General features: G+C 35.2%; 1 protein-coding gene across 7 annotated transcripts in view; it reads left to right on the top strand.

Moving 5' to 3' along the window:
* Positions 1-23,535, top strand: part of TRPS1 (transcriptional repressor GATA binding 1) — a 254,455-nt gene that overhangs the window by 179,812 nt on the left and 51,108 nt on the right. The window lies entirely within an intron of this gene.

Raw genomic sequence — 23,535 nt, forward strand, 5'->3', positions numbered from 1 at the left:
AAAGAAATTGGAACCATCTTTGGCAAAGTCCAGTTATTACACAGAGTAAGTTTGGATGTCTACTTTATCCGCCAGTTAGCACTTCAGTGGGAGAGACAAGAAAGTGTTACCATAAACTGATATCCTGAATTTAAAAAAAAACATACTGGAGAATTTTCTGAAAAACCAGAATTCAACATTTATGTCCTCATATTTTGTTATGATGGTGCCTGTATGCTGTGTGTTTAGATTACGGTAGAATTAGAGTCTTACAAGTACAAAGGACCCTGCCAGTTCTATATTCAAAGAACTGTAGTCTCCTCTGAATTTAATCTGAATTGAGGAGCAGTTGCTTTCCAGTTACAAAATAATAAACCAACCCACCCAAAAGCATTTTTTTTAGTTCTTGATATTAACTTAAAGGAAAGATTTTTAAAACGATAATTACAGTTTTCAGTTCCATGAGATTAATTCTGTGGTCTGAGACAATGGAATTATTTGGACAGATAGACCTGTGCCTGTTGGCGATAGTAATAACAGACAAACACAAAGAACAACAGCAGAAAGGTAGTCGTTTGAATCAGGAAGGACACAAAATAAAAGGCTGAAATATTCCAATTGTTGTACTCAATTTTAACCTTTTCTGGTGGAAATATGAATTTATACGCTGAATTCCAGATTGTTAGAATGTATTCATTAGCTCTGTTAGGAAAACGTTATTTTTGCATGCACAAACCTTTTTACATTCATGTGCCATGTATAGTAAGTTTTTTATAGATGTTAAGGTGCAGATTATAATAGAAAAAAATTTCAACAAATATAATGGCATAATTGACTATACCTCTTTATCCTCTTATAATAAAGATACTTTCTCATCTTAAGGAAAAATTGTGATGCAAAAAAGTTATTTTATAGACTTACTACTTATTATAATTTCTGGATTTTATGAGGATGGAGACATTTAAGAATTCCCTGTAACAGCTAATCTTGCCCCAGTAACATCCCCTCGTCTTGTTAAGATAAAAAGTTTGTTTGACAGAACCTCTGTGTGTGTGTTTTGCACCGATATCTACATAAAATACAAGTGTACAACAAAATGGAATGAAATATAGAGATAGCCTCAGCCACATTCCACAGATATTATTTCATTTTTGTTTTCTTATACATTTACATTTAGGTAAAAAAGCAAAATTGGAGGATCAGTACTTTTGGGGTTTTTTTCTTTTCCCCATAGCAGAGGATGGACGGATACAAAGCAGGCATAGGAAAAGGCTTACTAAAATAATTAAGTTTAAGGTAGATCTAGAAACTTATATTTGAATCTTGCTAGAGATAGGAAAGAATGGTAAAATAGGATACACTCATTCTTTGAATGTTTTTAAAAATACAATTTGAATGTTTCTGAAAGTTGAAACTTTAAAGGAGCTCTTTTGAAAAGCTGAATTCATGCTAATAGGGATTCTCATAAAGTATATTTCTGATCAGATTTACTGTCCTCAAAATGTCATAGGAACAGTTTTTTTTTTCCTGCCTAAAGCCACACTTTGCTTTGAAATTAGAACATAATGTGTTCAGCGCATCATAATTCATGATCTTTGATACAAATAAATGAAAACAAAATGCAAAATGTACGCTCTTTAATTAATGTTTAAAAATTCAACTCTTTATTAGTAAAACCAAGAAATATGTAATTGTTGAATTGAATTCTGTCAGACAATGGTATGCTGTAAAACTTTTTAATTAGAGGTGATTGAATGTTGCAGGAAGAATTCTATGCCTTTTCTCAAAAGCAAGGGCAGAGTTGGGGGGGGGAGCTTTAATTTGTTTTTCCTTAATAGCTTGTTATTTTTAAAAAGTAACTTTTACAAAGACTAGGAGTCAACCAGCGTTTTCATTTGGTTTTGGATGATGGGAGTAAATGGGCAATGTGGCCATACAAAAATGGAGTAAGAAAATACGTTCCCACATGCTGTGATGAAAAATGTTAACATTTATTAGCATCCCATATATATCTCAACTCTTTCTAAATGAAAATGTATGTACTATGTAATTCCCTTTGAGACTAAGCATGGACCCGAGTTTAGACAAAAACGGGGGCAGGATATGAAGGCCAAACAAAAGTCATATAGACTTTAAAGTCAGCAGACAAAGAGGGTCATTATAATGGGGTGAGGTATAAAATCATTAGAGTTCTTTTAGTGGACAGGATATTGTCACTATTAAAAGAGAGAGAAAAGTAGTTATCTACCCAAAATAGTATGCCGTTGTTTTTTTTTAATGAGACTATGTTTTAAGTATTAAAATATATATAACCTAACTTTAATTATAATAAGCCTCAACTACTTTATGAGCTGATTATTTTAATTCTGAATTAGCCAGTGTCTACTTTTATCATTGTATATCTTGTTTTCTGCCTTTGGGTATGAAGTCTCCAAAGTCACCTTGAATGAGAAGGAAAAATTTAGTCCCTGAAATATTTGAGAGGCGTGCTCTTTTGAAATGGTCCGTTTACTGGTTGGTGGTCTTATACTAAGACTAAACGTATTGATTGATCACCAGGGACCTCCCCTACAGATACACAAAGGCAATTAAAAATATACCAATTATTATTATTTTTAATGTTGAGAAAACCATGCTTTGTAATCAATCCTCTGCATCAGTGCCTCTGAGTGAATGGCTTTAGGTCGGCGCCTTGATCCTAGCCCTGAAAACAAGCAAGAGACTGTATGTAGCTGCTGGCTACATTTTGACTTTTAGATGTGGTTTAGGTTCTCTGCTCACGCTTCCATTCTCTATTACTGTCCCACTAGATTTCTTACGTTTGAGACAAGTAATACAAACTTTGTGCTATCTGGAATTACATTATTTGTCTGCTTGTTTACTTCCTGCCTTCTCCCAGAAGGCAAGCTCAGTAAAGACATGGCATTGGCTTTGGTCTTTGCATTATCTCTAGGACTTGCAGAAGTGCCCCGCACATAGGTAGGACCCAGAGAACATGTGTTGCATGAATGAACTGCAAAGATTCCACCACCCTCTCAGGGAGATATAAACATATAACAGTGTGATGAAGAGGGCCATTTTATCTAGTCTTCCTTCAAATGTGTCATGGCTGATTCCTTCCGTTTCATTCCCACTGCTCATCAAATGCCTCTTCCTTCTCTCTTGATTTATTGCTTGTAGTCTATTACCTGGTCTTTCTGTTCTCTCTCTCGCCTCTCGTCCATCCAGCAGCTTCTGCCAGAATATCTTCCCAAATCTAGCTCTCAAACTTCTAATGGCTCCTGCTGGAACTTGGGTTGTCACTGAACTGTTTCCTGTGTTGGTGTGTTATTCCCTCACCAACGCAGTAAACCCTGGAAGGGATCTGTGGCAAAGTTTTTTACCATTCCTCCAAAGCGTGGCATATGTAATATTGATCATATAAGGTGACAATATATAGTAAATACATTTCTGTATATAGTATATGATTCAGGAAGCATGGGACACATTACAAAATAAAGGAGCATATTGGTTTCCTATGGCTGTGTAACTAATTACAAATCAAGCAGCTTAAAATACCACCAATTTATTCCCACAGTTTCTGCGTAGGTCAGGAGACTGGGCACAGCATGGCTGGATACTCTGCTTAGGGGCAGAAATTGAGGTGTCATCTAGGGTCGTGGCGATCACCTGGGCTCAGAGTTCTTTTCTGAGCTCACTGGTTGTTGCTAGAATTCATTTTCTTGCAGCTGTAGGACGGAGGTCTCCTCCTACCCCCTCACCCCTCAACTTATGACCAGGGACTGTTGGAAATCCCATGCCTTGTGGCTTTTATAGAGGTTTGCTTTCTTTTAGGCCAGGTGAGGCACTTCTCTCTGACATCTCCTTTTGAGACCAGCCAGAGAAAGCTCTTTGTTTTTATAGGACTTAAGTGATCAGGTCAGGCCCACCTGGATAACCTCCTTATCAACTGATTTGGGATTTTACCTCTGCTTGCAAAATCCCTTCACAACAGTACCAAGAGCAGTATTATTGATGCCAGGGAAGGTGTATGTCCGCCAGGGGCCAGGAATCTCAGAGGGCCACCTTAGGATTCTGCTGCTCCAAGGAGTTACAGATTCCATAGTCTCAAAAAGAAAAATAGTTATAGAGGTGATCCCTCAGGACCACCCACCGCTTCTTCAAGATTGATGGTGTAGTCTTCATTTAACCAATATTTCTGGAAGTTTTCTTGACTCACATCAACACTACTCTAGGAGTTTTTACATGCTCATCTAGTGAAATAAAATTGGAAAACTAATATAGCATCTTATTCAAATGCCAAATTTTGAAAATGGAACTATGTAGAAGGTGTTATTTCCAGAAGAAGGAAAACATTTGTAAAGGTTTTTAGTTGAAACTGAATAGTTGAAGTATTCTTAATTCTTGTATAATATGTTACAAAGCAAATAACACACTCCAGATATGGAAGCAACACTCTAAAAAATTGAAAGGAAATAAGACAAGGATTTAGGAAACCTGACCTCTACTCCCCAGTTGCTCTTGTGGGGCGATGTTTGAGATGTCTTTAACATGTTGGTACTCCAAATATTTCTTCTATCATGGGGACACTGTATTTGAACTGCTTCTTTCAGGTGAATGTTACAAGAATAAAATTTGCAAATCTATATGAAATATTAACTCATCAAACTTTTATTTAATCTTTAAATATTGAATATTAGATATTTAAAATGACTAAAAGGTAGCCATATTATGATACTGGTAGCCGTATTATGACACCTATATTGTCTGCCAGAACCTTATTTTAGGCTTAAGCTAATGAAAATATGACATCATTACAATAGTAGTTTTAAAGATAGGTGGGCTGCTTAGATGTTCTAGTTGGAAGATAATCTGCCTTGTCTTGAGATACAATGATGTTAGTTTATTTTAATGAACAAAGCTTTAGCTTTCTCTAATTCTAAAATACTGGACTTATAATGATCTCATCACATTCTATAACAAGAAAAAATTTAATTTTTCCCACATTTATAATATTACCATGATTAAAGGGGGAAAATATATTCTACAGAGCAAATATTAAGTGAAACACACTTTTCAATGAAAAAAATGTTTGGAATCAGAGAATATTTTCTCAGTTGTTTACGCCCTAGAAGAAATCCAATTCATGTCACTTATATGCCTTTCAAACCGTCACTCGTGTTAAGAGACTACTGTGAGCTGAGTATACTATAATTTCTGTGCTAAGTTATATGTATGAAGTTTGCAGCCTGGTATGTGTCTGTACCTCTACATGGCTTAAAATTTTAGAAAAGAGGTAGGTTGTGCCTTTTCCCATATGCCTGTAGTGTGGATCTACAAAGGTTTGGGAATCAGACCAGAATTTGAATATTGATCCTGCTACTTACTAGCTCTGAGAGCCTGGGCAAGTTACTTAACCTCTCTGAGATTAGATCTCATCTATAAAAGGAGATAATTGTTTTTTTAATCATGGGATGCTTGAAATTTAAATAAAAAGGTAAGTACGGCGGGACATGATGTCTAGGACATTCTAATTACCAATACTTACCATTTCCTTCTTCCTCTGTTTTAGAGTCATGATCACATGTCTGTTTTGATAGTAATCTCTATTCACTAGCAAACAGTGACTGAGTGTGTATTCTGTACTAGGATTCTGTGTTGGGTGTTGAAAATATAAGAATGAATAAGACATGGCCTCTATCCCAAAGAGGGCAAGACCGATTTATATGGGAGAATAACGAATATGTGTATAAAATGCAAGACAGTTAAACAATATTCATATGAAATTACACTTAAATAGAATACTGTACAGGGCAGCATAGTATAGTGCTTAAATATACCAAATTACAAACAAAAAAATATAATTGTAACAAGTTTTATTGATCATGTGAAAATAATTACATTAATCTTTCTGGGTTTTGCCATGGCTTGCCATTCATTTCAGTTGCAGTTAAGGTGGGGTTCTTTTGGGGCCGGCCGAGTGGCTCAGTTGGTTAAGAGCTCGCTCAAGAGTTTGAGCTCTGAGCAACAGCGGTTCGAGTCCAGCCCGAGCTGAGCAGCCGCTGAGCTGCCAACAGGTAGCAGGATGGCTCAGCTAAAAAAAAAAAAAGAAAAAAGAAAAAAAAAAAGGTGGGGTTCTTTTATCTCAGATGCCCACAGGATATGGATCCTGGCTATTGAAGTTATATTCTTATTTCCTTGGATGCTGTAACCATGTTGATGGTCAACTGAAGCTGTTTTCATACTCTCTCAAGATTTGATCTTTGATGAAAGGAGCCAAAAAGAATTCAAAGGAGTTACCTTGCCTTAGGGACTTCCTCCTACTATTAAATTGATGTATCCCAAACTTCTTGGGATTTAAAAAAAAATACTAAAAGGCCCATGTTTATTCTGTTTGGACTCGAAAGGTGGGAGGAGCGGATGCTCTCCTAGTAATGCTATGTTTGCATGAGTAGATGTAGCCATTCCTCATGATTTAATGCATAGTTTCTTACATGAAATATTTTAGATATCCTTCATAATGGAAGCAACGAAAACTGCTTTGTAAAGTCCAAACATTAATTCATTGTTTTTTACCATAAGATTTTGCAAAGTCAGAACTGACCTGCACATTCAGTTACGATGCAGTAGAATCCATTTTCCTATGTAGGCTAGGTTTCATCTTATGCATAAACAAAATGTGGCAAGCTAGGACTGTAAATGTCTGTACATGCATATATTTACCTCCATTTGAAATCATATATTTTTGTTTTATCCCCATTGAGTGGTTAGTTTTTATTTAAAGCTTTTATTCAAACAGCAAAGTGAAATGACCTGATGTGGGAATTGGCCCAATGAATAATATCAGTTTGGGGTCTGACTGAGCCCCTTATTTATGCTCAATCATTACCTCAAATATTCTGTACCTCCTTTGTACTTAGCATTTTATGACGTATATGAAAACCACTATCCTATGCTGCGCTGTACAGTATTCTATTTGTGTCGTTATAGTTCCTAATCATACTGAAATTTCCCAAGGACTGTCTTTCATCTCTATATTCATCACAGTGTCTTGTGCAGCACCTTATCCAAGTGGCACTCAGTAGAATTTTCCTTAATCGAAGCCTAAAGCCAGAAGTTTGATATTTGAGTTATACTGAAATTTTAGAAAAATTCAGAGGCAGAAAAAAAGGGGAAAAAAAATCACTTTCTCAGCAGATATACGTATCCAGGTTTCCACTGTGTTCCTGAAAGCAGCTCTAAACATAGCCAATTTCTGTTCCGCAAATAGTTATCCTCTTTATTTGTGATGAGCAGGCAGGAGCTTCTTTAAACAGTGAGAGTAGTTGCTCAGATTTTGGAATGAATAGAGTTCTCATAATAGTTTTTCTGCCCTAGTTTTCTGATGATCTGGTACAGTTAGAGGAGGCTCTCTAGTGTTTGAATTATGAAACATTATCACTTTACTTCCAGCACAGTCTAAACCCTTGTGATTTTTTAACGACAACTAAGTAGTATCATTACTCAGTATTGGAATTTTGAGAGAATGGTAAGGTTTATTAAGAGCAAAGGACTGTTTGGGATAAAATGAAGGATTGGTAACAATGCTGTGAGCTCCGTTTGCTAGCACCACAAAAGTTTGGAGACAACATTGGAATTTAAACTCCATATGTTGGATGAATTGTATTTGGCTAGGTCACACTTCACTTTTTAGTTTCATTCATTCTTAGCAACCAGCCTTTTGCAGAGCTGTTTATGAACCTGAACTTTCTGATCTAAAAATGGGCAAAAAGTGACATATGGATGTAGCTTATCTACCAAACAATTACCTTCTTCTGAATCCATTCCATCCCTTGGTACTTGGAAAGAAGGATCGGTACTTGGAAAAATAAAAACAGCATATTGACAGGAAAGAAAAAGCTAATAACACATTGCAGGGATAAATCTAACGTAATACTTTGCGATGATAAAAGGAACGTAGCATTTAATATTTTAATCTAAAATATTTTATAGTAAAAGTTTTTTCTAACCAATGGTAATAATTCTGTCAACTTATTTCAGTGGATGGCATGCACATAAATTTAGTGTTCGTACTGAATTAAATCATTAGCTTAAAAAAATTGCATAACGGCAAGTCCTATTAACTGATTACGCTAGATTGACACTTCAGAAGAGGTTCATCACATTCAAGTATTATCATTTATGGAAAGGAATCTTTTCAAAGAAGCCTTCTATTTTAAAACTTGTTAATGAAAGGTATTAAAAAATCGATATATATGTATGTAAAAATTGTTTCTGAGTATAATATATGCATCCTTTACGTGGATTCCTCTTCCAGTGAGAGGTTACACATTAAGATAGATTGTTTCTCCCTTTGGTGTAGTGTTCCAATAGATTTCTGAGCTATGATAACAGTGAAGATAAAGGAAAAAATGAAACAAAAGGAAGAAAATAAAATCAACCCCTCCTCTTATAAAAATTGAACATACCTAAGAAGGCATCGCTTTTCTTATGCCTTAAATATTGATCCTTCGCATTGAAATTAGCGAGTCTCAGAGCATAATTTATAAAATGACAATTTTTCTGTAAATTCTGTAGAAGACTATAGACATGCTGAGAGCCTTTTTAATATTGAGCTCCTATGTTTAAACTTCTTAATAATAATAGCTACCACTTATTGAGTGCTGTCTTTGGACTAGGTACTCTGCTAAGTGTTTTGTATAGTATTTCATTTAATCTTCCTCTTAAAAGCTATGGATTAGGCAAAGCAGCTCAGAGAGGGAAAATGAATTTTCGAGATCACATGCTACTAAATGGAATCGGGATTTGTGCTCATGGTGGTCTGTCTGACTTCCAAGGTCATCTTCAGTCTGAACAGATGGAAATCCTGGACACCTTTAAACCGCACCATATACATAAAGAAAATTGAAACAAATGCTGTGCAATCTGAGTACGTGGATATGAATAAAAGCATATCCCTATGAACCCTGCTTTTCAGATGTTTCCAGCCTCTGCGTCATTGGGGAGTGAAAAACCATCCCTCTGTCCGGGCGCTGTAATGTTATCGAGTCCTTTCTGTGTGTAACATATTCTAAGGGCTTTCTGATGTGGTGGTCAAATGTTTGGGGGCAAATCTTCTAAGAAATATATTTGGAGCTTATGTCATGCTCTCATGTTCATTTTTCTGGCTTCAATTATTTATTAAAAGCAAAATCTGTGACAAGTTTCCTGCTTATTAATAGAAGAGCTTTTCTTTGCTACCCATTTATTCCATTGATATGCATGTTGACATCCAAGCTGTCAGTGATTTGTGATGTCATAAAATACAAAGAAATGCATAGAATAGGGGGTATACTTAGGTATAAGATTTTACTAAAGATCAAATTCTTTAAGAAATTGAGTCTTAGGTTTTGTTTTGTTTTATACTAATCATCTCCATTTAAAAAAATTAGCTCATAAACATTTTAGAGGGAAAAGGAGATGTTTTCCCCCTTTATTTTATTTTATTTTTTTCGCCATTCAGACCACTGATTATTGCTTGTAGACATCAGCTCCAGGCCAGATACTATTTGGTCTATGGAACTTTTTAATGCAAAGGAATCTTTATAACCCAGTATGTTCTCACTTGAATTACAGTTATATCTGTCCTGTTGTGCCTTCTAAACTAGACTACAAATTACATAAGGACAAGATCAACATTTAATTCACCCCATAGTCTTGGGTAAGTGCTCAGTTAGTAGTTGTTGAATTGATGGGTATTTATTATTTCAAATAATAAATCTATTAACTGCGTAAAGTATCATATTAATTTTTTAAAAATGCCTTCCTAGGTAACTTGAGAACATAAACCCAAGTTAGGAAATTGTGCCTAATTTATTTCCCTACCCACAAACACTAGCGACTTACGTGTGGAGTATGTTCAAAAACTGTTTTCTTTAAAGTTAGCTGAGTGACATTTTTAAAGTAGAATTTTGTAACACATCCTTTGTGCTCATGTGGAAAATCCACCTGCTTGCATCTACAAGGAAACAATGTTAAAAGGCTAGGAGTCTTTCTCTTTATGATTCAGTTTACCGTGTGTTTGAAACATTTTTCCGGAGAAATGGATTTATGGCACCAAAACGAAGTCAATAAAGTTTAGAAAAAGAAGAAGAAATACAGATGACCAATAAGCATATTAAGTGAATTTTAACCTCATTGCTAATAAAAGGGAAATACATGTGAATAAAAATGAAATTCTGTTTTTCTACTACATTGCATGGGCGGGGGCTAGTGAGTGTTTTGGTGATATAAATTGGTCTATCATTTTGGAGGTCACTTGACAACGCACAGTAGAATTTTAAGCCAGCATGCCTTACTAGAAATTTAGCATGTCCACTTCTAGTCATTGAGCCAAAAGAAATCACACATGGAAGGTGTGTCACATATTGTTCGTATTAGAGCAAGGAATGGAGAAAGGGAGCAGGGAGGAAAGAAGGTGGAGAGGGGACTGGGAAGAATGGAAACATGGGATAGCACAGACTGTACTAAATACACCACTTATATCTTAGCATGGATAACTATTCACACATGAAAAAGGACGCTGTGGATTGCTCTGTTTATTGGCATGAGATGATGTTAAATGAGGGGAAAATGTCCATTGAAGAAACGGTCTGCCAAAAAGTAAGACCTTATTGCCTTTTTTTTGAGTACTTGCAATATGATACAGGGGACTAAGGGTGCAGATAAAAACAAGAGGCCAAGTTCTAGTGGCACTTACTAGTACTGTGTGTAACTCCGAACCTAAGGAGCTGACGGGGGTCATTTTACACTCAAAAGATAAGACTTGGGTCTGAAATTGTGGGTCTGAGCTAGAGAAACATCAGTGTCTTTACAACACTGAAGCGTATTAGAGGTTGGAAATTCATCTCGGTGGTAGAGCTCCTAATTCAGCCTTCTGTTAGTTTCTACTCAGCTGTGAAGAAATCACGGGATAATAGAAGCTTATAAAACCTTGTCCTAGAAGCTGAAGATACAGGAGCAGCTCTAGATACGTGTGGGCCTCTGCAGGTTGTAAAGGAAACCTGGCAGCCCAGAGCTAATAAAGCAGATGCTGTTTGAACATTACTATAGGATATTGGTATACCCGATAGCATATCTCTAATTATTTTATGCTCAGAAAATACATTCCTTACTGCTCTTGTCACTTTCTTTCTAAACATCTGTTTATTACAAAGGTATTCATCTCCCAAGTTTCATGTTTTCTTACACATTAATTACCATCTTTTTCTAATTCCGTATTTGAAAATGATAAATAATATCCTGGTATTTCTGTGTCATGTTTCTCACATAATCCAGTCAAATGTTTTGTTTTGTTTTCATTTCTTTAGTTTATGATAGCTTATGGATGCTGAGGAAGCTATTCTAACTTAACCTCAATGTATTACTATGTTTCTGTAAAGAAACTATAAAATGTAAGGTTACTTTATGTTGTGATTCTTTGGTTATGGCTATAATTATGGTTGTGCTTTTTAAAAAGGTAGGCATGTGAAGGAATGACTTTATTTGCAATATCAGCTAGAGAAAAAGTAAGCACGTAAGTGTGTTAAGTGGTTTTTGCACTTTATTTTGAGGGCATTTTCAGAAATAGAGGATACTGTTCTTCATTCTGTGTTCAGACTCTGGATAGAAATCGGGGTCATCGGATCAGCTGCAGCTCCCAATATTTTTATGGTTCTCTCTTTTGCTTGATCGTGTTGGTCCTTTTGAAACTCAAACATTTATGAAAATGTATAACTTTGTGCAAACATTGAAGACCCAGAATTGCAAAGTCTATATAAATCAAGAGCTGCTGCTTGCTGGTTAGGCAGAAACTAAATTTCTGCGTAGCTCTTCCCTGCATTTCTCATTAGAATTACTTGTTTGTTACAATATGATTTTCTTCAAAAATAGATGCTCCGAGGCAAAAGAGGAACCACAGGCTATATGTTGAATAGAAGGTTGATTAATTGGCCAAACTTCAGTAGTGGGAGCCTGCCATGCTTCTTAGGGAGATAATTCCTTGTCTGAAATTTTACTGTGCTAGTTACTAGTCCCAATTTGAGTTCAATATTGCCAACACTAGTTTTGTAGTTGCTTAGGAGTCCGGTTCAACAGTTTATGCATATTTTCTTGTGCTTAAACAAATAAAAATATGTTTTCTGCACATTCCTTTGTAGTAAAGCATATTTCATAATTAAAAACCTACAATTTTATGTCATTTTTATTTTGTTCCTTTGTTTCCTTTTTTCTTTTTCTTTTTTTTTAACTCTGCATGCTTCAAGTTCATTGAAGCTTTATGAGCTAGAGCATATCATAGATGGTAACCGTAGAATAGGTGGTATATGTAAATTCCCTTGCACATAGGAGTGAGATAGGTGACTATTTTAAATAGTAATTTACAGCATGAAGCTTTACCTGAAGGAGCATCAGTATGCTTTATTTATAAGACACATTCCCAGTATTAAATGATAATTATTAAGGTGTTACTAGTTACTACTGAAGTGTAAGACTGTGGCTAAAGACAAACTGGGAATAACAGAATCTTGGAATAATATTTGCTTTTTAAAAAAAACTAACATATTCACTATATTGCCATGTCCTTTATTAAGATTAAACTGCTTGCTTTTCAAATTTTCTGGACCTTATCAGGCTTTTGTTTTGTGTGCCGTGCAATAAAGGTGCTTAGGCAGTTATGATAGTTTCCAAGAAGAATTTCAAATTGATACCAGCTAATTGCAAAAGCAAAGCGATTTGTGTCGCACAAGGAAGGAAAAGATGAAGGGATATGGTGTGTGTGTGTGTGTGTGTGTGTGTGTGTGTGTGTGTGTGTTATAAAAACAACAAATATATTGTAAAATTATTTGCCATCATCCCTAGAAGTTATTCAAATTTATGCTAACTTTATAACCAGTGCATAACAAAATTTGTGTTTTATGACAAGAAAAGTTCATAAAATAATACTTTTGTTATGGTACTCTTAAATGCCGTATATGCATTTTTCATGAACCTGATTTTTCACTTGATCCTCTGCTTTATGCACTTAGAGTTTTAAAAGTTCTGCAGTAAAATGTTATTGTCTTTAGCTTTCCATATTTTAGTTCAGGAAGAAAGCAAGTTCATTGTACACTTAATTTTAATTTCTGGGGTTTTTTTTATTTTTATTTTTTTTAATCTGGGATGTCATTACCTTTTTATCCTTATTTCTCAGTGACCAAAGCAGCCTGCACCATTTTGGCTTGCTACTTTTGTAACCTTATGGGCAAACAGAATTCTTATCTCTAGTCTTTTATAATACTCCCAATTCATTTTTGTTTTACTTCTTTAAATTTCCGTTACTTGAAATTGAATTTTTTTCCTTGATTTTCCATCTGTGAACTACAGAAACACTTTATGTACTTTAATATTTTGAGACGTGAAATTTAGATGCTGATTAATTTGTGATACCATCGTACATTACAGTAACTCACCTCTGCTCACTAATGAACCACTTTTAAATAAAGATGCTTTTCACTGCTCTAAGAAGACAGGAGGTGCTGTTCTCTTTTCTCACAGATAATGGAACCAGAGAAGGATTTAAAGTGCAGGATGAGAGAGAGAGAGAGAGAGAGAGAGAGAGAGAGAAGTATACAAGCCAGTTCTATAATAGCATCAATGGCTGAAAGAGCCTTTGCAGAGTGCTATGAATTTTCCTGCTCTAGAAACTCCTCCCTTCATCCTTTCCTTCCATCCATCCATCCCAGAATATGTTGCCATGGCTCAGTGGATTTATTTAGGGTAGCCAAGAAACAGGGCATTCTGAGGACTTTTCTATCATTATTATACAGTGATGGAAATAAACTAGTCTCTGAAAAAGATTTTTCTCTTTCATACATTTTATGAATTAACTTCCGAGAAGGTTTAGTAATTTAAAATTTTTCATCTGATTTTTTCTTTTTTTGAGGGGGATTATCTTCGTTTCTCTAAGGCTATCAGAATTTTTAATGTTATTTTAGTAAGATCTTGTACTAGTAAACCCTTGACAATCTGTGTCTTGAACAATTTTCAGGAAATATTATAGAAAACTGTTATTTACAGGACTCCTCATGACCAAATCATGACAATAATTTAAAATTATTTATGTAGATGCTAACACTGTAATGACTCTCAATTTCCTGCTTTATGCACAAAAATCATAAAATGGTACTTCCGCTTTACACTATGGTTACAAAACTTACAGCACAGACTATTTCATCTAAATCTGGCATCCTCCCTTCTTGTTTGGAATTGCCACTCATAACATGAATAATTTTGAAATTCCCATAGCAGAGAGTTTTGCTTCCTTGTTTCTCTCTGAAAGACTTATTTCGAGTGCTGAAAACTGCAGCAACTCCTCAGGGTATGAGGTCAGCGCACACAGCTTATTCCAGACCACTCCTCTCAACATTAATGCAACTTGCATGAATCACACGTAATATATACTGCCCCCTTTGTGCTGGAAAATGCCACACTTTTTATAGCTGTTGCTGTACAGCTAGGATAATAGGAACCCAAGTCGTAAAACAGTAATTAATACACTTCAGAAGGGAGCTGCTTTATTGGGTAGATGCTAATTAAGGATGATAGATGGCAGTGATTGAAAACAGCATAAACTGTTTGGTCAACAAAGTGAAAGGTCAGGTATCATCTTAAATGCTTTAATGAAGGATGCTCTGCATTTGCTTCCTCTTTACATATCTTCCTGTCTACATATCTGAAGAAACGTCAAAGGAAAGGTCTGCAGGAACTAAAGGGAAAATGATATGTAGTATGTGGCCTGAGGATTAAATAGTTATATGTTGCAAGTTCTGATTGACCTAGTGAAGTAACATCATGCTCTGCAAGAAAAATACACGGGTGCTTCCTTACCATGACACAAATCAGCCACATCTTTGTGATTTTTTTTTTTTTGCATTAATCATGGGAGCCGAGCAGTATGTTATGGAGACAACTGCTACCTACATTTAAAGACTCGATGCCCAGAATTAAACTCTGAAAAGTTAGAAGCTGGCTAAAGATCAGTTTCATCTAATGGAATGCATAAGATCTGTGAAATCATCTAAAACACAAAATGAAGGGAACTTCCCCAAAATGCAAAGTAATAAAATCTAAGACGTTTCCATGTCTTTGGCATACAGAAGATGAGCCATAGATATGTTAGTTCTTAACTTTAATTTGGCAGCTGCCTATTACCGACTTGGTTACATTTTTTTTTACAGTTGCCTTTCTTAAATGATACATAATGCTATCATTATATTTAATAGAAAGGTTCTTCTATTTCAGTAGCTAATGTTAAGATGTCTTAAATGGCTGGCCTTTAGTAAAACTACATTGACCAGACAAAACAAAGGCACTTACATTTTAAAACCAAACGAATGTCTGATTATAATAACACACAAGTACTTGTCATTCTGTCTATATTACATACCAAACATTCATAGATAAAGCTATTGTTAGACAACAACCTTCTATGGAATCATATGCCAACATATATAATTGGATTCATAATATGTAAAAGCAAGTATTAAAATGATTAAATAAATGCAACACAAGAATAAGTAAACAGATTTCCATATTTTCAAATTTCAGTAGTGATCAGATCTTGCATCGAATTATTATAATTGTTACATGGTATTATTTCTTATTTCAACTTATTCATCTTAGTCAAATATTGGAAAGGACATTGAGTTTAAATCAAGTATGATTTAAGCTGTTGATCCATAGAATGTTCCACTCTGAGTAGAAACCCTAATAATAATGCTGCTGGAAAAAGAAAAAAGAGAATGCATAAGTGAGAAGTCCTCAGTAAGTTCTTGAAGTTAATATTACTCGTTGCTAGGGAAGCAAAGAGTAAAGAAAGATCGTCCTTTAAAACCCTGTTTTTGTTGCCTAATCAGAGATAGTCAAGCTATCAGCAACCAAAGCATGTACAAGACTGGACGTGGAAATATTCAATCTGGATTCAGTAATAGTCTTTTATGAAGTTGAGAGATTTATGTTTCCAGAAGCTTTCAAAGGAAGTGGACTAGCTGTGTAGCCAATGGGTAGTATTGATGTGGTATGGTGGTTGATTAAAAAAAAAAGAAAAAAAAACCCTGAGTATAACCCATTGATGTTCTTTGGAAGAGAGGTGATAATATGATTGTGGCTGTACTCATTTGGACATCATGGGCAAAGGCATAGCTAGAATTTTTTTTTATCCCTCTGAAATTGCCAATTTACTGAAGACAACACCAGGCACTGTCTTCTTAGCACCAGTTAATGACGTTCTAGTTAAATTGTAACTTGCACAATATCTGTTCTTGCTGTTGCTGCCAAGCATATTGCAGATCAAGGAGCCTGTTATGCAACTGCAAGTAAGAATCTTGGGCCACTTCACACTGTTTCATCTTGTCAATTGGGAGTTTTGTTTGGTTCAGAAAGAGAGAGAGAGAGAGAGAGAGAGAGAGAGAGAGAGTTAACTAAAGTATGATGACTTTAAGCAAACAAGTAATAGACTATACCTATCCCTTTTTCAACATGTATTGTGACTTGTATTAGTTCTAATTACTCCCTATGTTCATGTATGCTTTGGGCGGAAAAAGATCAGTATGCATACAGTTTTCTTCAGCTTTTCAAAATGATGGGCTTTCGAGGTCGCCACTGTTCTATTCTTCAGTGTTTTTTGTGCTGCTGAGAATAAGAAACTTTTTTTCCATATCATTTTTATTTAGCTTTGGCAAGGGCTTTTTATTGTGCATGGGAGAGTATCTCTAATATGAAAATTCTTCATAACTAGACACAGTAACCACACAGTTAATCTGTGGCTCATGAGAGGCTGGAAACACTGCCCACTTTTTCCACCCCCTCCTTTTAATCACTTTTATCGCCACTTCCATTTCATTCTGGGAGTCAGCATTCATGCAGAAGTACTATTTGCTTGTTCATATGTGCAAGGGAAATTATTTTTTATTCCTAAAGCATTTCTCCATCTGAAAATCCTGGATTACATTAAGCAAATATCCCGTTTATGTAAACAAATGTTTAATTAAGCAGAGTAGGTAACAATGTCAGAAACAATAAAACGGATGATTTGTCAGAAATAAACTGCAGGGCATCTGATCCTTTGAAGATAATTGAAAGTTGACTATTTAAAAACATGCATTGAAAAAAAAATATGTATACATGGATCTCGATGCGTTAGTTACATAAATTACTGTGGCATTAGTATTTTGGAAATTAAAAGTCAGAAACAAACTCAGTGCTCTTAATTTGTCACTACTCATCAGTGTGAGGTGTTTTTGTAACAAGTAGTAGTGGCATCTTCACAGGAACTTTTCTGTAGGCAAGAGAAAGCTCTAGAAATTGTCATCCATGGGGGAGGATGGCTCGTTCGTTCTTGTTTATGTTGTATAGCTTAGATCACATCTCCGTTGCACTCAAGGTGATGATTTTTCTTCAGTCACTGGAAGAACTTCACTTATGGTCACCCTGATGGGAGTGGGCGTGGGGGTGGAGGGAAATGACGACACTCCTTGCTTAGGTAGCAGAGAAGGTTTAGGTTTGCTAAAAAGTGTGGGGTTATTGATGTATTTAGATAGTGAGGTAAAAGTAGTGATAAGAAATGTTATGTTGAAGGCTGGTTTCTCATCCTGTTGCAGTCGTCTCATTTCCCTGAATGGCCTTATAGCTTGCCAGCTATCACATTTCCATTCTAGCCCTTTTCATGTCTGTTAACATCATTTTCAACACTGGACTTCCATCTTCTCCCTCCCTTTTTTTTTTTTTTTTTTAATCTCTCTGAATCTCTAGCTGGGCTTTTGGATGCACATATATCACTTAGATCATTAAAAAAATCACAATAAATGGGCTTTATTTGTGTAGAAAAGGCAAATTAAGAATTTTGTTTTTTTAATTAACAAGAGGCTAGATTTCTTCCTTTCAAGAGGTTCCTCCATTCATACCTCTGTACCCCTGATTTCCTAGCAAGATAGCTTTTTCTGGATCAGTTTTTGTCACAGGGTAGTTACCATAACTGCGGTGCGGCCTTCCCCACACCAGAGCTGCTTTTGTAAAGACGGAGGGGGATAAAAAATAAAAAGAAAAGACAGTACCACTTTATATGAAGGAATCAAGTAACTTTGAATGTGATTTTTTTTGTTTTGTTTTCGTAACTTCTCCAAATTTTAAATAAATCAGTTCTGGTTATTTCCATTATGTAAATGATTTTTGGGAGAAATAAGAACCTGTTATGGGAATACCATTCAAAATTTCTTTTTGAAAAATTCAAAACAGGCTTCAAAAACAGGTCTACAGTAGTTACGTTCGCACTAACCATTTCAGTATAAGATTACAATGAGAAAATTATTTTTATTCAGTTCTGAGGGGAGGCCTATTCAAGGAGTGCATAATTTCAGAGTAGTTCTCTAGAGATGAACTTTTTTTTTTTATGGTGAAACGAAGCAATGTAACATAACGCACATCATACTACCATTACAAAAGGGAAATTGAAGTTGGAAGAAATCTGTCAAAATATTGTGAAAGTTGAGGAGTCAAACTTTATTACTTTATTTTTAGAATTTGCAAAGATGTTCCATGGTAGAATGCCTCTGGGCATTTGTAAAATGGGAAGAAAATGAGAAGATCAGGCTTTACTAAAAGTGCCTGTTAATTCTTACTCTGGCCGCTTACCTGCTGCCAGCTAGATCCAATAGCCAGGATCTGTCTGTGAGGGTTTTGTGATTTCAAATGTTTCCTGGGACATGAGGCCTTTGGAGTGCTCAGTGTGCCTCAGGTTGTCTAGTTTGCATTTCATTAGAACCCTTCATGACTTGGAAGAGTTTACATTAAGGTTTCAGAAAAATTCTCAAACTCTCTAAACATTTAAGGAAAGGAAATAAAGCACTCGCCTGTATTACCTTTTTTCAGCAGTTTCCTTTTCTGAAAATATTATGACAGTTTATGATATTACAGAACTATTTGTTTTCCCTTTAACCTTTCAATCAAACTACTGACACCATTTTCTTAAAAAAAAAAAGAAAAGAAAAGAAAGAAAGGTAAAATAAGCACTCTCATCTACTGTTTCCCTTTGCTTTGCCTGTGGAGTAACAGCGTTATGAATAAATCCTTTTTTTTTTTTTAATTGAAGAAGCTGAGCAGAAATTCCTTTAGCCACCACCTTCCCTCTGTTCCTTGTTGATTACCGATACCGATTATAATTTAGAAATCGAGCCTAAAATATTGAGGGGACAATAGATAGTGAGTTTATTATGGTTTCAGCAGTTTGAGAGTTCTTTATTGAATTTAAGAGCATGAGCAGTTTGTGCCCTGTGATTGTAATGGCCGGCTTTTGTAGAGGCAGCCTTTCCACCTACAGTCACAAGCCGTGAATTTATACTCTTGACTATATAGTAAACTTCTCAATTCTTTTTTTCAGTGTGAAGACACATCCTTAATTTTCAAAATTCGCTATAATAGGCATCTGAGACACCAATTAATTTTATAAATTATTGCTTTTTTTATAACAAGACTATAGTATATGGGAGCCTTTATATTCTGAGATAAGATGAGCCCTCATCTTTAAGTAGATTTTATAAATGAGAGCTCAGGGCTTCTGTGTCATATTCAGTTGTTAGGTGTACAATGAAAGATCATATAGCTTTGTACAGAAATTAGGTCTGCTCTGGAATAATGTTGCAACAACTCATTTCATTCCCAGGTGTTTAAACTTCATAATATTACTGAGGACAGTTTACACATTTATTCTATTTTGTATATACATATATATTTCAATGTGTATGTACAAATGTATACATTTTCTATATAGTTACATGTATATATAAAATATTAATATTATTTATCATATATAATATACATTTTATACATAATATATAAAGTATATGTATAGTAGGTCAAAGAATGTATATAAAAGAATACAACAGAGACTTTTTTTTTATATAGATTTAAGATTTGAGAGCTTCAAGGTCTTAGAACTTAAAAGCTCTGTCCTAGTTCCCTTGTGCTTCAGAATCATTCTTTACAAGCTAAATAAACTCCTGCTTTTGATGGTTTCTGTGGGCCAAGGCAGAGAAAGCCAAATGTATTAGAAAACTTTATATTGAAAATTTTTAATAATTTATTTAAGCACACATTTTTGATGCTGGGACTATGTTGAATTGATTCCCAAAAGCATTCAGCATTTTTCTTAAACCCTGGAGAAATCCCTTTTGAAATATTATCCCGATTTACCAACACAACATAGCAATTATAATAGGACACATTGTAAAGATTTTTAATTTTCCATTTGTGATCTTATATTCTTTGGTGGTTAAGTCCTTAAAACCCCAACTCTAAAGTGAAATTGAAAAGTTCTTAAGAAAAGAAATCTGTTGTTACAAAGTCTAGGGTGGGAGAGAATAATTACACATAGCTTTTTGATAAACAGTCTAAATTGTGCTTCAAAGGACAGATGTGGCTTTAATAATCTGAAACATTTGCATTTTCAGATTAAACTTTGCTTGATTGCATTGTACTTGATATGTATACTTAAATCTATATGTTAAATGTTATACTTTGATATAGCACATCTTGTTTGACTTTGTTCTTATGATCTGACAAGCTTCATTATATAATAAACTAGTTTAAATAAATCTTAAAGACATAAAAGTGTTCCTGACAGTAAGGAAAAATTTAAAGCACACAAATGATATATCGGTTAGATGTTCCAGAGAGAGTCAAAGTTTTTTCATTCAAATCTTTGAACATGTGTTTTGAATAAAGCTGTAAGGCATTTTCCAGTAACCAGTGTTGTATTACAAAAATGAGTAAAGTAAAACAAAAGGAAAACATGTTTCAACATTTTATTCAGTATTGTCACATATTGTTGCACATTTCCTGCTGGAAGTAAATGTGACATTTGTAATGCTAATTTCTCAAATGTAACCTTTTATATCATATAAAATATTACTGAGAATATTGTGCTCTTGTCAGACAAGCACAAATAATGAACTACTCTATCAGAGTTCAAATGGGTGCCTAGTAGTGTATGTGCAATTATATTGCAGCTCTGATGTAAATCCATCATTATAATTTTTGAATTTTTCTACTAAGTTCTATCTAGGAATAACCAATGATAAGCAGGTTACAGAACACTTGACCTAATATCCTACCATTTTGTATAGAGCTACAACCAGGAAGTAATATCACTAGTTAAATTGATTGCCAAGGTGGACAAAGCATTTGGGTGATATAATATGGTGATGTAATGAAAAAAAGCAACAAGTTTATTTTTAAAAGTAGGAAATCCCATACTCTTTTATTAGGCTTCTAGTGTTTTATTAATTAAAAATTAATGACCTAGCTGACTCTGAAGTACCAAGAATATATCAGAACATCTATTTGGTTGTTTTGCTTTTCATAATAAACAGCTGCCAGGCACTAACTACATAAAAGTAAGGAGGCGAAGTATTGAGCATGTGCAAGCAATTTCAATATTTAAGATGCCAAATTGGGGCGAGAGGTACTTAAAAAAAAATCAAGCTATAAACTAATTTATAGAAAGATGGATATAATTTATTTCATTGTTACATTAGTTATATATTTTATTAAAATATTAGCTTTGGGACAAAATTTAAAGCTTAACTTTGTAAGTTATCATGAATACTGCATTTCTACTTAAGGGAACCTGCTTCTGAAATAAGAAAAACTGAAATTTAATGTTCAAGCTGGGGGACTATTCCCTTTTTACAATATTAATTTATTAAAGTCTTTTAAAACGTAAAATTGTTTTAAAATTAAATTGTTTTAAATAATTGATAGCCTTAAATAAATCAATGGAAGACTTTAAATAGCCTGCTCTTTTAGCCAAGCAGTTAGTTCTTCTAATGAGGGTTTCCAGGTTGGCCAGCTTTGAGATGAGTATTTGGTTTCATACACTGAGTGTGGTCAGCAGCTGGCCAGACTCCTTTGCACCCCGCCATGAGGTCCCAAAATCTGACCTCTAAGGTTAGGAGTATTTACGTGAATTCTGTCACTGTTGTGTCTAGGAATTTAGACAGAATTTATGAGCAGGGTGGCAAAAGACTTTACTTTTCATTTCACTCTTTCTCGGAAGATAAAATAGTTAAATGTCTCAGGAAAGAACAGGTCTTTTACTTGGTTTTCAAAGTGGTTACACTAAACTTAACTTTATATCCAGCCGTTGTTTTAAGAGCTTAGGTTCAGTCCACGGGAGGGAGGCTGTGGTCGTTACATAGGTTTCTACCTCAGCTTTGTGACGCGTGGCTTCCCTCATTCATTTCCTCCCTGGACTGACTTGTGAATAGTTCTCAGTGAACACATCTCAGCAGCCAAGCCAATGTGTCAGTATCATGAGCGCATCTATTTAGCTATTGTTTCGTGTTCGTAACGTTGGATTATAGAAATCTCACGCGAAGAAGAGAGAGCAGGTGTTACTGCCCTTATCTTATGGATGAGAAGGTCGAGGTTCAGAGCAGTTAACTATTTTGTGCAGCAAATGAAGGATCCTACAGTTAGTCCAATTTTGGTGCAGTTGTGAATTTAATGTATGATTTGGGGGCAGTGTCCTGCCTGGCTTCATCATGTTGTGTCCCCGGTGCCTGCAACACTGACCAATGTTTAGTAGGTGCTCAAGAAAGGCATTGAATGAATGAACGACTAGAAACTAGATTACCAGCTCCACACGGGTTCTACAAAATACAGAGTTTAGTCATTAGTAGACTCCAAAAGTTGGCTTTTTTTTCTGAGGTACATACCTCTGATAGATTTCCGGAGATGATGAAAATAATGTGTCCTTTTATAAAATTTGGTTTGTGGGCCTAGAACTTAATAAAAGTTAATATGGATTGTGCATTCACTATATGCCAGATACTCTTCCAAGCATCTAGCATGCATTCATTCACCTCATAGGAACAGTTCTATGAGATAGATACCTTTATCATCTCCATGTTATAGATGCCGTGACTGATGTATTTGGGAGGGAAAGTAATTAACCCCAAATCACAATACAGCAACAATAGCTCCAAGCCTCAGTTTCTGTCCACTGCATTATACTTCCCCTTGTTATACTATAAACTCTGTCTATTGGTTTAAGCCATTGTATGAAGGGGTAATTACTAGTCACATGATTTTTCTGCCCCTGTGCTGCTGAATTTTCTGCAAAGATCTCTCAGCCATCTTCTGTAGGCACTGGAGTTACGTGGGAACTATCTTATTCTTGGGGGTCAGTTGTGATGGGTCAGGGCATTGTTGAGACTTTGAGAATGAGATCATACTCGTATTTCTTCAGAATATTCTCATTATGAATTTCTTTCACTTCTGGCTATCGGCTTTGCTCTTTGGGTACACAGGAGATACACAGTGACTTCAGGATAGCAGTTAACCTCTTGGAAAGGAGGAAAAAGGAAGGTATTGGAAACAGGCAAACAGGAGGCCTCCGTTCCCTTGGTTGTGGGTTTGGTTTGTTTGTGCTTGAGTTGTTTGATTCCTTTAAGGCTAAGATTTGTGAGATTGTGCTTCCATTATGTTATTTTTGCATTTCTGTGT

Source organism: Hipposideros armiger, unplaced genomic scaffold (genome assembly GCF_001890085.2).
Source record: "Hipposideros armiger isolate ML-2016 unplaced genomic scaffold, ASM189008v1 scaffold_65, whole genome shotgun sequence".
Lineage (NCBI taxonomy): Eukaryota > Metazoa > Chordata > Mammalia > Chiroptera > Hipposideridae > Hipposideros > Hipposideros armiger.